This window comes from Nannospalax galili, unplaced genomic scaffold (genome assembly GCF_000622305.1).
Source record: "Nannospalax galili isolate Female #2095 unplaced genomic scaffold, S.galili_v1.0 scaffold671, whole genome shotgun sequence".
Taxonomy (NCBI): Eukaryota; Metazoa; Chordata; class Mammalia; order Rodentia; family Spalacidae; genus Nannospalax; species Nannospalax galili.
Genome location: NW_008329133.1, coordinates 819608 through 832389, shown reverse-complemented (window position 1 = coordinate 832389; position 12782 = coordinate 819608).

Below are 12782 nucleotides of genomic sequence, written 5' to 3'. Positions count from 1 at the left end.
TACAGATAATAAGTCAATCTGTCATTTATTTTCAAAAATACATTATATTATGCTCTAATATAAATTTTATTAGTAAATCGTCATGCACTGTTTATACTTACTGAGAGGCTGGCTCTGGAAGTGGTGTTGGCCTCCCCATTTCAGGCTCATCATGTTTGTCTCAAAGTTTCTGGGGACAGGCAGGCCCCCTGGCCTGTGAGAAGAAAGAAGACATTAAAACAGCTCCAGTCAAAACACCTTACTGTTGAGAATAGCTGGAAGCTAAATCATTCCCAAGACCATGTGACAACTTCTCCTAATTTAAGACTCAGCTATTGCTTAACCCATATTATAAAAATGCTTGTGATGAGAATCACTAATTGCAAGTCTCACCTGAGGGGCGAACATTCCAGTTGGGACACTCTTTATTGACCAGTGGCTGCAGCTGACTGTTTTCACCAGATTTCTGCAGTCGTTCCTACTGGATGGTGTAAAGTGCATGATCTGATGTTCTGCTACTTATCTTCTGCTTGATATTTTCTTTTGCTTTTGCTTGTTATATACTTAATAAACTTGACCATTCTAAACCAAAAGCACAGCAATTGTCAGTCATTCTCTGTGTGGAACATATACCTTTCTCATCCATTTTATTTTCCTTGCAAGTGTATTTGGTATAAGGCATTATAAAGGCATTTCATTTGTTAGGAGGGAGAGGAGAATAAGTATCAGCTAAAAATTGTGAATATGGTAAATAAATGTTCACAATATTTTGACTCAATTTATATGACTACAAAGCCCAGGTCCCTGATCATTGGGATGTACAATCATTTTTCCCTGTATGGATTGAGCCAGCACAGAGGCCCATGGTCCTATAAAGCAGGGCAGATCTGCTATTCAGGACTCAAGTATCTTCATTTCATGGTATTGTATAGAAGACTCACCTCCATGCCCTGTTATTCTATACTGTCTCCTATCTGAGACACAAAAGGAAGCTGTTATTCCAATGTCAAAATAGAAGTTCAAAATAGGCAAAATAAATTGATGAGAAAGAATAGAATTGTCAAATAAAATATAATGTGGTAGGATTTGCTTTTGTCCCCACACTAAGTTCAGGTAACCTGTCCCACAAAGAAAATAGAGAACATTTCATTTCCTTCTGCTTTAAAACTAATTGATATACTGAAGATGTTCATTGTTTGGTAGAGGACCAATCAGAGGGAAGGCAGATGTACACATGTGCTGCAGTATTATGTGTCAGACACTGTCCACAGATTTCACTCATTACACATATTCTCTTTACAACAGCTCTGAGAAAAGTATCAATGCATCCATTTTCTAGACGGTTCCTGTCCGGCTTACAAAGGGCTACATAATAATAGGTTGCATATGTCTAAGTAGTTGCAGGAAGTGGGATCTATCAGTTATATATAAATATATGCATGAAAACATATGATATACGCAAAACATTTATTTACATGAATTGTTTTTAAAAATCAAGATCGCACTTGTAAAGCATGTGCCTGTTCAATTCAGTATGATACTAAAAATATAAATTTGAATTTGAGGTTATTTTCATGTGACATTATTGCAAAGTATAATGGTTACAGATTGTTTTTTATGTAAATTGTTTGTTGTTCTTGGACTCCACTCATTTTTTAATTTTTAACATATTCAACATATTAAGTTGTTCTATTAAGAAATTAATATTGGGATAAGAATGTAGCACAGTGACAGAATATTTTCCTGGCCGTGAGATAACTTAGGTCTGATTCTTTGTGTCACAGAAGAGCAGAAGTCAATATAAAGGTAAGCCCTATAAGAGAATAATACTATTCTAAATACCACAGAAGAAGAATGAACAAATAAAATAGATCACCTTCAAATGGGATTATATGTTAGTAGTCAAGCATTGTATAGCATATGCAAAACCGTTCATTCTCCAGCACCCAAAAGTATAGACTTATAATAAAAATAGATGATCTAGTAAAAGACCTAGTACAATTTTGTGCATTATTTATGTGTGTAAACAATACAGCAGAGCCCAAATGACAAAATATTTTACCAATTAAAAGAAAGGGATGTTCAGATTGTCTGTTGAAGTAAAACCCGAAACTAATGAACTTCAAGTCACAATCCTAAAATGAAAGCTTTCAAATGCGATATTAAACATTTTAAAATAAGCAAGCACATGTCACTCAGTTGCAAATAAAGTTGAAAGTTAACATCTTGATACTTAGAAGTACTACTAATTAAAGTTTTTTAAGTGCATGAGAACACTAAAGCCTAATATTTATAAGGGAAGTGTGTATATCCTTCTGTATCAGTTCCACAGCAAAACTATTCATGGAGGCAAAAACTGCAGGAGGGACAAGGAGAAGCATTACTAAATAATAAATTAATAATAATAATAATAATAATGATAATAAAGGTAATAGATTATTGCAGCATGGGTCCCTCAATGCAACAACAGTCAAGTGAAAAATAATTCGCTCAGCATAGGGAAACTCTGCAGAACATAACTTTAAGGGTAGATATTACAGATAGGTAAATAGAACTCTGAAATTGACTATAGTCAACATTATATCAAAGTCCCTTCTTTAAACCTTGACAGATAAGACTGTCCCATTCCCTTCCAATACTATGAGGCCAAAAAAGAGGGAAGGTTCATCAAAATTGCATAGCTTAGATTTACATTTCTGTTTAACACACACCAAACACAAAATGAAAACTTACTGATTATTCATGAGATGAGAGGGCTCATCTGGGTGGTTTGTACCGCTTACATTGTCTCGCATCTGTGGCTTCAGTCATCTGCAAGTTCCACTGCCCTGGAACATCCAGAGAACTCCTTGACATGAATGACCACTGGGGCTGGAATCTACTGGAAGCTCACCTGGGATTATTGATCAGAGCACTTTGGTTCTACTGCACAGAATATTCCATGTAAGGAGTTGTTAGATTAAATTTAATCCATTTCAATTTGAATTTCAAATAAATAAATAATTTTAGGAATATGCCATGTAATTTTCTTTATCTGAAATTCAAATAAAACTGAATGGCTCACATATTTCCCTATCTGTTAAATCTAACAAACTCAGGAAAAGAAACTGGAACCATTAAACAGAAGGATATAAAACCTTTGAAAATAGATTTATATAAAGCAATAGAGTATCAGAAATGTGAAGCAAAAGCTGAGGGAACTAGGGGCTGGAGAGATGTCTCAGTGGTTAAGAGCACTGGCTGTTTTTGCAGAGCACGTAGGTTCAGTTCTAAGCACCCACATGTCAGTTAACCACTCCCCCTAATTTCAGTTCCAAGGTATCCAACACCTTCTTTTGACCTCTGTGACCACTGCATACATGTAGCGCACTTATATACATGTAGGCAAAACATTCATACACATAAAATAAAAACAAATTGTTTTGAAAAGCTGAGAGAACTGATGAAAACAGACAAATCCGTAGTTATAATATGGATCTTCAGCTTCCTTGCTCAGTAATACAGAGAATTACGAGAATAAAAATCAACAAGGTCTTTAGAGGATAAAAACAAATCAGTTTATCTGGTCCAATTGTATGTCCTTAAACACCCAAAAGGGAAGTATGTTAAAAACCGCATCCTTCGATTTGTATGCAAAAGAGTATTGCCACGACTGTCAATCTCTTTGCTTTAGAAAAACATGTCTCGGTTGTGTATCAAAGTGCTTGCTTTCTGTAGAAAGAACAGTAGTTATAACAATGTGTTTATAATAGTCAAAACGAATGAACAGAAGCATTTTGCTGACTAGATTTACCAGAAGGGCAGACAGGGGGGGAATGGATGAGGGTGCTGACATCACAGTGGACAGTGACAGGGATGGCAGTGACAGGGATGGCAGAGTATGGAGCCTCTAGTGGGAGAGGAAGGCTGTCTATCTGACGAGTTTGTATTCATGCTCAGATGCCGAGGAGCTCAGAAGGTGGGCGACTGTGACCAGTGATAGTCATGTATATAGAGATTAGAAATGCATGTGAAAACGTCTCAATGTCAATTGCTTTGGAAGGAATTCTTCTGTAAAAAAAAAAAAAACAAAAATAAGTATCTTCTTGAAGTCCCTCAAATTAAGGTAAAGAATAAGAACAAATCATTCTGGAAGAACGTAAAGGAAAATAGCTTTAGATACTTAAGTGACAATAGAATTTATTCTCATAATTGTTTTAATAGCTTTTGTATAATCCTCATCGCTATTATGAGATATAAAATGTATTTATCAAATCTGTAATCATTATGCCAAAAAATCTGAATTACTGAAATATTTTGTATATTGTTAAAACTGTAACTTTAATTGTAAAAAAAATTTAAAAAAAAGAATAACATCACAGCAAAAGTTCTATACCTTAAAAAAAAATCAACAAGGTTCAGGATGAATGGAACACCATTGACAAACCAGATAGAAAGGACATGTTCAGTACACTCTATGTAAAAACAGCAGAATATATGCACTTTCCAAATACGTATGGGTCATTCATCTAGATTAAACTATCCTGGATCACAAAATAACCTTAAGAAGTTGGAGAAGCTGAAGTCATACAGAATGAGTTATTTGATAATAATGATTATAACTAGAAATCAATGTCAGAAACAGCAGAAAAATGTCCAAGAACATAGAAAATGAATACATATCTAATTATTTCATGCATGAAAAAAATGTGTGGAGATAAATAAAAATCCATACAATAGTATTAAAAGAAAACCTCATATGTACCAAAATAGTGAGGATCAGAATACAGGTCATACCCACAACTGTGATGGGGAGAACACACTTGAAGTGAACCTCTGGGACCCAGAAAGGCTACCAGGAAGGCACAGCCATGCCCGTCATCAGACAGCTCATTCTGTCTCACAAGTCTTATAAGTTCTACTTTACTTTTATTTCACACATAAGTACATAAATATAACATGTAGCATGCTATTTCAGTACATGTATACAATATGTAATGAGCAGATCAGTGTAACTGGCATATCTGACATATCACACATGCATCATTTCTTTGTAATAAAAACATATGTTTTGAAATACATAAGGTGGTGTTTTAAACTATAGTGTATTTTCCATGCAGTAGAACAGCAGAACTTCTTGCTCTTGTCTAACAATGACATTGAATATATTGTCTATCCTCTCCAAGGCATTCTTTAAAACAAAAATGACCTCGAATTTGTCATAGAAAATCAACATAAGTATCCTTTTTCTCCTTCTTTCAGCTTTCCCAAAATGGTCTCTAAAATATAAAATGTTTTAGCTTTCTAAATTTTTTATTAATATTAAAGTTAGCATATGATGTGAGAGTTCTGTTATGGAATTTTCATACTTACAAGTCATTATACTTTGTTCTTCATTGCCCTTAACCACTGCCCTGGTCCCTGTCCCTTGTCCTCTGCTCCTCTATAGCTCATCACCTTCTTCCCTGCAAATAATTTTCCATTTGAACGTCACATCACATGTATTCCTTTAAATCTCTTTTTTCCTCTCCCTCTGCTTTAAGATCACTTTCTTCCCTCATGCTCCAATTCTGTTTTTGTTACACATAAAAAAACACAGTTTAAATCCAAATTAAACATGTGAGAATAAACAGGCAGTTTTTGTTTGAATCTACTTTATTTCACTGAACATAATCAATTTCAGCTCTACCCATTTCCTGCACATGTCATAGTTTCATTTTTCTTTACGGCTATATAAAATTCTATTTTAGATATGTATTCCATTTTCTTTTCAAAAATATATATTTATTTTGTGTGTGTGTGTGTGTGTGTGTGTGTGTGTGCATGTATGTCTATGTCATGGGATGTGTGTGGAGGTTTGAAGACAACTTGTGGTAGTTAGTTCTCTTCTTCCACCTTTAGAGCCCTGGAGATTTAATTTAAGGGTTCGGCTTTGTGACAAGTGCGTTTACCCACTGAACCATCTCATTGGCACAGTACCACATTTTCTTTATACATCCCTTTTAATGGACACATCTGCTGGTTCCATTTCTTAGATATTATGAATAATAAGTACATCAATAAACATGGACATGAAGTATCTCTGCGGTATGTTGACATAGAAACCTTTGGGTTTATACACAGGAGTAGAATAGACAGCTCTGTCATATCACAGTCTTATTTTCACTTTTTTGAAGCACTTCCACAGTGACTTCCATTAGAGAAAATATCAGTTTACGATATCATGGTGGTGATCTGGAGGTTAAAGTAGAATTTCTGGGAAAAAGTAAAAGGAATAGAAAAACAGAAACATGTTTCTTATGAATTTGTTGTAGATATTCTATTTTACATTAGGAATCCATTTCCAAATAGCAAGAGCAGGGTACTGAAATATTAGTTATAGTGGAGAGGTTCTCTGCCAAGAGAAAGAACTGCCGTCATAATCTTCACATGCTTGACACAAAAGCCCTCTGAGGAAGCTTCGCTGGTGAGAGTTGAGAGATGCATCAGTATTATCTCTACCCTCTGTTATGCTATGTTCTGTGAGGAGCAACAATCTTCATAGTACAGGCATACAACATATCAGTAAGAATGAGATGATTCGGGTAGGGACAGTATAGATGTAATTCAGAAACACAGTGTACAGTAAGAGCTGCAAATTACACAGTAAGACCCAGTTAAATCTGTGTACCTATATTGTTAAAAAGTTTCCTCTAAAGTTTATTAAAATGCAGATACTTAGAATCTACCACAGACATACTGAATCTTTTTATCTGATGTTCCCTTAATATTTATTATTGCTGTTTCATGCACTATGATGATGCAATATATGCCCCTGATCAATTATGTTATATCACTAGTTGTTTCCTTTGTAAGTATTAGGTCTGTTAGTTTCTGTGAACCACAAGTAACAAATATACAAATATAGTCATGAAAATTAGCAAGATACATGTTTTCTTCTAAAATTTTGTGGACTGATATTATTACTTTTGTTGTCATGGAAACAAAAATTTCCTGTCAGTCACATTATTTTTTATGATGCATCTATAATATTGTTTTAGAAAATTACCATTGGTAAATTAACTACAGCTATTTTAAACCCCTCTCCCCTACAAACATGTTTTGGTTTATTCTCATGCTTGACTGATGACTCTACAATCAGCAAAAGGTCAGTATTTGTCTCTTCAAGGAAGAAAGACTGTCTCAGAGCCTTTTAGAAATGGATGGCAACACAACACAATCATAGGGAATTGCAGGTAAGCTGGGGCTACAGGGGAATGATTAATTCCTTCTCAGTTGCTATGATAAAACATCATGGCCAAGGCAATTTATAGAAGGAAGAGTTTATTTGACTTATGGTTCCAGAGAGACAAGAGTCCATTATGGTGTGGCAGGCAAGGCAGGAGGTAGCCAGAACAGAAAGTTGAGCATTCACATGTTCAAGCAGGCACAGAAAGCAGAGAATATCTAGGAATCTGGCAAGGCTTAAAAACTCTCAAAGCCAGAACCCAGAAGAAGGAACTCAAGAGAGGGGGGATAATAGGAGACAGGTATTATCAAGGGGGAAATGAGGGTACTTTAACTGAGGAGGGAAGAGGGAATGTTAGACAGGGAGAGAGAGAGATGAGGCTTAAATAATTCTTAGATGTGTGAAAAAGCAGAGGGAAATATATTCATTCAAAAGCCTACTGAAAAATATACATACAGTATCTATACATGAGTACATATGTATATCTGAAGACTGTATAACAAGAAACATAGTGCCAGACAGGAGACACCTCCCTTCAAGTTGTTGGTCAAGGTAGTCCAAGAGAGTCACAAAATAACACAGACTATTGCCACAACCCTTGATTACCTCTCAGAACTTGAAGGTAAGATCCTATTGCTGAAAACAGGACATACTTCAAACACAGGACTTGGAGCAATGTAGAACTGAACTGGAAGCCTCCTCTTTGAATACTAGTTCTTATAGTTTTAGAGGATATTATTCAAGCTGCTATGGGAGAAAATCCAACCCAGGCTTTAAAGCCTAATAACCACCACAATGACAAGTACAAAAACTATATCAGTGCAGTAGTGACACTTTTATCTAGGGGGTTATCAATAGCTATCTAACTGGACTTAAGGCTCATTCAATGGGAGGGACACATGTGTGGCACTGTAAACATAGCCAAATACACATGACTAGAGAAGTCATAGATCCTAGAGAAAACCCTACATCTGTCACATCCCTAGACAAATGTAACTTCTTACTGCATGCTAAATATGGATCCTTATATTTACACACAAGTTCAGCAGCCACCACTCATCAAAGAAACTTCTTTGTGCAACAAATGGAGACTACTACAGAGTTCCATAACTGGTCCCACACAGAGAATAAGGGTCTGAGAGATGCCCAGCCCTATGTGACACATCGACAATGGAACCCCTACAATTAAGGTTCACCGAACATAGTGGAATACTATTTCATCTCTCAGCTCTGACCAGTGAAGCTTCCTCATGCAGCAGAGTGCAATGAATACAGAAGGCCACAACCGGCCAAATAATAAGAGACTGCAGAGTACGTGTCCCTGGATACAACTACTATATTAAACTTCACTCAACTGGGTCTCAGGGACCATTGCAGAAGAGGGGGAGGGCAAAATGATTGTAAGAACCAGGGATGGTGCATGACCATAAGGAAACAGAGTCTTCCAGGATTCTGGGAAAAGCAATGGTATTAGCAAACTCAAGCAGACAAAAATCCACCATAGAACTATGGAAATGGTCAGGAGGCCCCAACCTTAGCCAAAGAACTATTGGTAGCTGATTACTGGTGAGTGAGGAAGAGTTGATCTTCATTAAAGGAATGATGCTAAATAGGCTGAATAGACTCTAGTGGATGAACTCACACTGAGAGACATCTGGGTACACATCTGTTACACAAACTTGACTAAGTAAGCCTTAGCCTAAATGACTGTATACATGAACTCGTGTGGATGAGCTATAGAGGGTGCAGATGGGGGAAGCTAAATATCATTAAGATGTATTGTATGAAATGCTTAAAAATTCAATAAAAAATATACATTAAAAAAAGCCAACCCTCAGTGAAATACTTCCTCCAGCATGGCCACACCTCCTAAAGGTTCCACAACCCTCTCCATATGACACCACATACCATGTATCCAAATACTTGGAGTCTATGAGGGACATTCTCATTCAAAACACCACAGAGCTACTGTCTCAAAAAGCAAAAACAAAAACAAACTAAAAAGGAGGCACAGAGGTCCTTTCACACCCAGTCTTTCTGACTTACATAGGCATTAAAACATGATGGAGGGGTGAGACAATGTGAGACATAAACAATGCCTAGCTAGTTTTGAAAACCAGAGAGAACCATATTACTCCTACAACCTACTGACAACATAACAGATCAAGAAATATGTGTCTAGGTAAGGTTTATCTGAGAAAAACTGCTCTTTGCCTAAGATTTATCTACATGACACACAGTAATTAAAAATACCAGACTGGTGGAACTAACCTTCTTGGGTGTTTAACAGACATACTTTGAGGCTTATAATAATTTGGTCAGAGGGACATAAAGGACACTTTTTGCTCCTTGCCCTCCAAGGTCGACTAGTTCTAGGGGACTATGAGCATCTCTCAAAATGTCCTATAATGGTGGTGGGTCACCTGTCCTCTTGATCAAGGATGCTGAGGAGATCCCACCAGATGGACTTGAACCAGTGTCCAGTCTATATAAAGAGAAGGGTCAACACAGAGGAATAATTTCCTCCATGCTTCCAAGTGAAGCCAGCCATGGTTGAGCAGGACCTTTGACTTATCTTCACATAGGTGGAACATGTGAAAGAAAGCAGTCAGGGGCTCCTCCCAAGCCCATGTGACCCCTGAGGAACAGATCCTCAAATGACCTTAAGAGTAAAAATAAATCGGTTTATCTGGACCAACTGTATGGCCTTAAACACCCAAAAGGAAAGTATAACCAAAGATTAAAGGGGCCAATATAATTTCATAAGAGTCCATATGTATAGCTAAAGGCTACATAACAAGCAACAATGCCAGATAGGAGATACCTTCTTTTGAGTTGTTGGCCAGGGTGGCCAAAGGGATTCCCAGATAGTAACTCAGCATAGAACTGGGGAAATGAACAACACACCCCAATCTTATGCAAAGGAATATAGACAACTGATTACTGCTAGATGAGGAACAGCTGACCCTCCTAAAACAAAGACCTCTAGATAGGCTGACTAGATTCACCAGGACAAGTAGTGAGGAATGGCTGGGGGTGCTGACAACACAGCAGAAGTAGCAGGGATATCAGAGTATAAAGGTTCTAGTGGGGGGAGGGAGGCTATGGGAGGGTGCTACCTGGGAAGTGGATGTAAAAATAAATACATTAAAAAATAAAAAAATTAAAAAAAAACAGTAAGTAGCCAAATGTAATAACCCCCTTTCCTTACACTGGGCCAAACAAGTGGTCAAATGACTGCAATATGAATGGTACAGCATGATTCTAGGCTGTCATGGATCAAAATAGGTTCGTAACCTACAACAGTGCCCCAGTGAAGTGAAGCACAAGGCATAAACCTTATCAGAACCCAGAAGGTGGTGACAAACTCTCATGAGTGGGGAAGAGGGTTGTAGTATGACAACAGCTGCAGGAAAGATTGCAGTGGTCCTCTCATATCCTGGGAGGACCAAGAGGCATTCTCCCAAGCTGTAGATTAGCAGTGTTCAGGCATTGCCTGCAGAACCTGTCTAGAGGCATATAAAGTTTTTTGTGTCCTGGAAAGCAGCTGATTCCCCAAATAACTATGCTGCATATTGTTTGTTAAAAAATAAATAACTTCAGCTGGGTACGGCGGCACATGTCTTTAATACCAGCACTTGGGAGGTAGAGGGAGGTGGATCTCTGTGAGTTTGTGTCCAGCCAGGTCTACATAGCGAGTTCCAGGCCAGCTGGGGCTACAGGGGGACCCTGTCTCAAAAAGACCAATAAATAACTTCAAAGGAAGTATTGCTATATTGTGTGACTAGGTAAAGAATTTCATTTTGGCCTGCTAGTTTAGCGTTATCAGTCTTTATGGTTTTAAAATTATTTGTTTATTTTATGCTATGCTTATTTTTACAGTATTTATGTAAATGCAGGTGTGTCATGCAATACCTAAGAAGAATGTGTTGAATCCCCTGTAAGTGGAGATACGGGTGGTTGTTAGCAGCCATATGGGTGCTAAGAACTAAATCCTGGCCCTCTGCAAGAGCAGCCAGTGGTCTTAACCACAGAGCCATCTCTCTAGCCCTTCAGTCCCTGCTGTAATAGCCAATATGCAGTAGAAATATTGACTGTGGGTAATTCTAAAAAGGGTCAGACCACTTAAAAATGTTTCATTAGGAGTCTACCTCTATCTCCATTGTTTCCTTTGTGCCTTCAATGACTCTAAATCATCAGTGTGGGCTTCTTCAGGTCTTGTTCTGAGAACGTGTTGAAACTGATACCCTGGTCTTCCCAAACTTACCTAGCACCAGTACCAAGCCCTCATTCAAAGGTCTCCACATTGGTGGCCAATGAACTAGGTATTCCAGTCTTGTCTTTATTCAACTATCTCGAACCCATAACATATTAGGAGAAATGGCAGTGTAAAATGAATTTTTTCAGGGGGAAATAGAGTATGTAATGTGTGTGTGGTATATGTATGTCCTGTGTTTGTGAGTACACACTCCTCTATATGGAGGCCCAGAGAAGGATGTAGGCTGTTATCCTTTGTTGCTTTCTACATTATTCCTTTAAAATAGGGTCTCTTGCTGACTCAGAAGCTTGCCTTTTCAGCTATACTGGATGATCAGACAGCTCCAAGTATTCACATATTTCTGCACCCAATTCTGGCATTACAGGCATGTGCAGCCATGACTGATTTTTTTATGTGGGTGCTGGGGATTCATAATCAGGTTCTCATGCTTGCACAGCAAGCACTGTTACTCACTGAGTCATCTCCCCATCCCCTGTAAAAGGAAAGTTTGCAAATAAATCTTTGTCCCATTGCTTTCCCACTCTCTGTAGAATTTGAAATTCTGAATTGAGTGTTCTCATTTTTTGATACAAATATAATCTGTAAATGTTCTATTAACATGTCTTCCTTTTCACTTATATGTGTTTGGCAAATCGTGTTTCTCTAAAATATCATATTTGAGAATGTTGCTCATTTAATCAAGCATGGGCAGTTACAGTTAGCAAAATAAGGTTGAAGCTGGGAAGCTCTATAATGCTGGCTCCAAGAGTTCCGTGGTTCTTGGCAAGAGTGCTGTTTGACAAAGTTCCAGCCGAAAACTGATGACCGCTGCTCTTTTTGTGGATATCCCTTCCCTAGTTACTCCTGGTATTTGTAATTTGTATAACCTTCTCTTCTTTAAGTATTCTGATAATCAACTCTGATGACGCAATGGGAAACTAAACCAGGAAAATCTCTGCCTTTAGCAGAATTATTATGTTACTGAAACAAAATGAAAGTAATAAGATAGATGACTTCCTCCTATGACTATGATCTCGTTTGGACCTGCATTTGTGATTAATAATGAGGCTTGGTTTCCCCCAAAAGGAAAAGATAGCATGCAATAGATGCCCTGCTGCCTTTTACAGGAGCTTATGACTTTAACCCTAAATGAGGAACTATTGAGAAGAAATTTTGGTATAAGGAAAAACTACTTGGCTTAGGGAAACCCCCTCTTGGATAGAAAGATTTGCTAGGTCAGTAAAAAGCTGGTGGTGCCTGACCTCTGAAGAAAAATTGCCTATTCATTTACCAAGACTAAAAGCGATTCACAAAGCCCTCAAAAATAATTAAAAAATA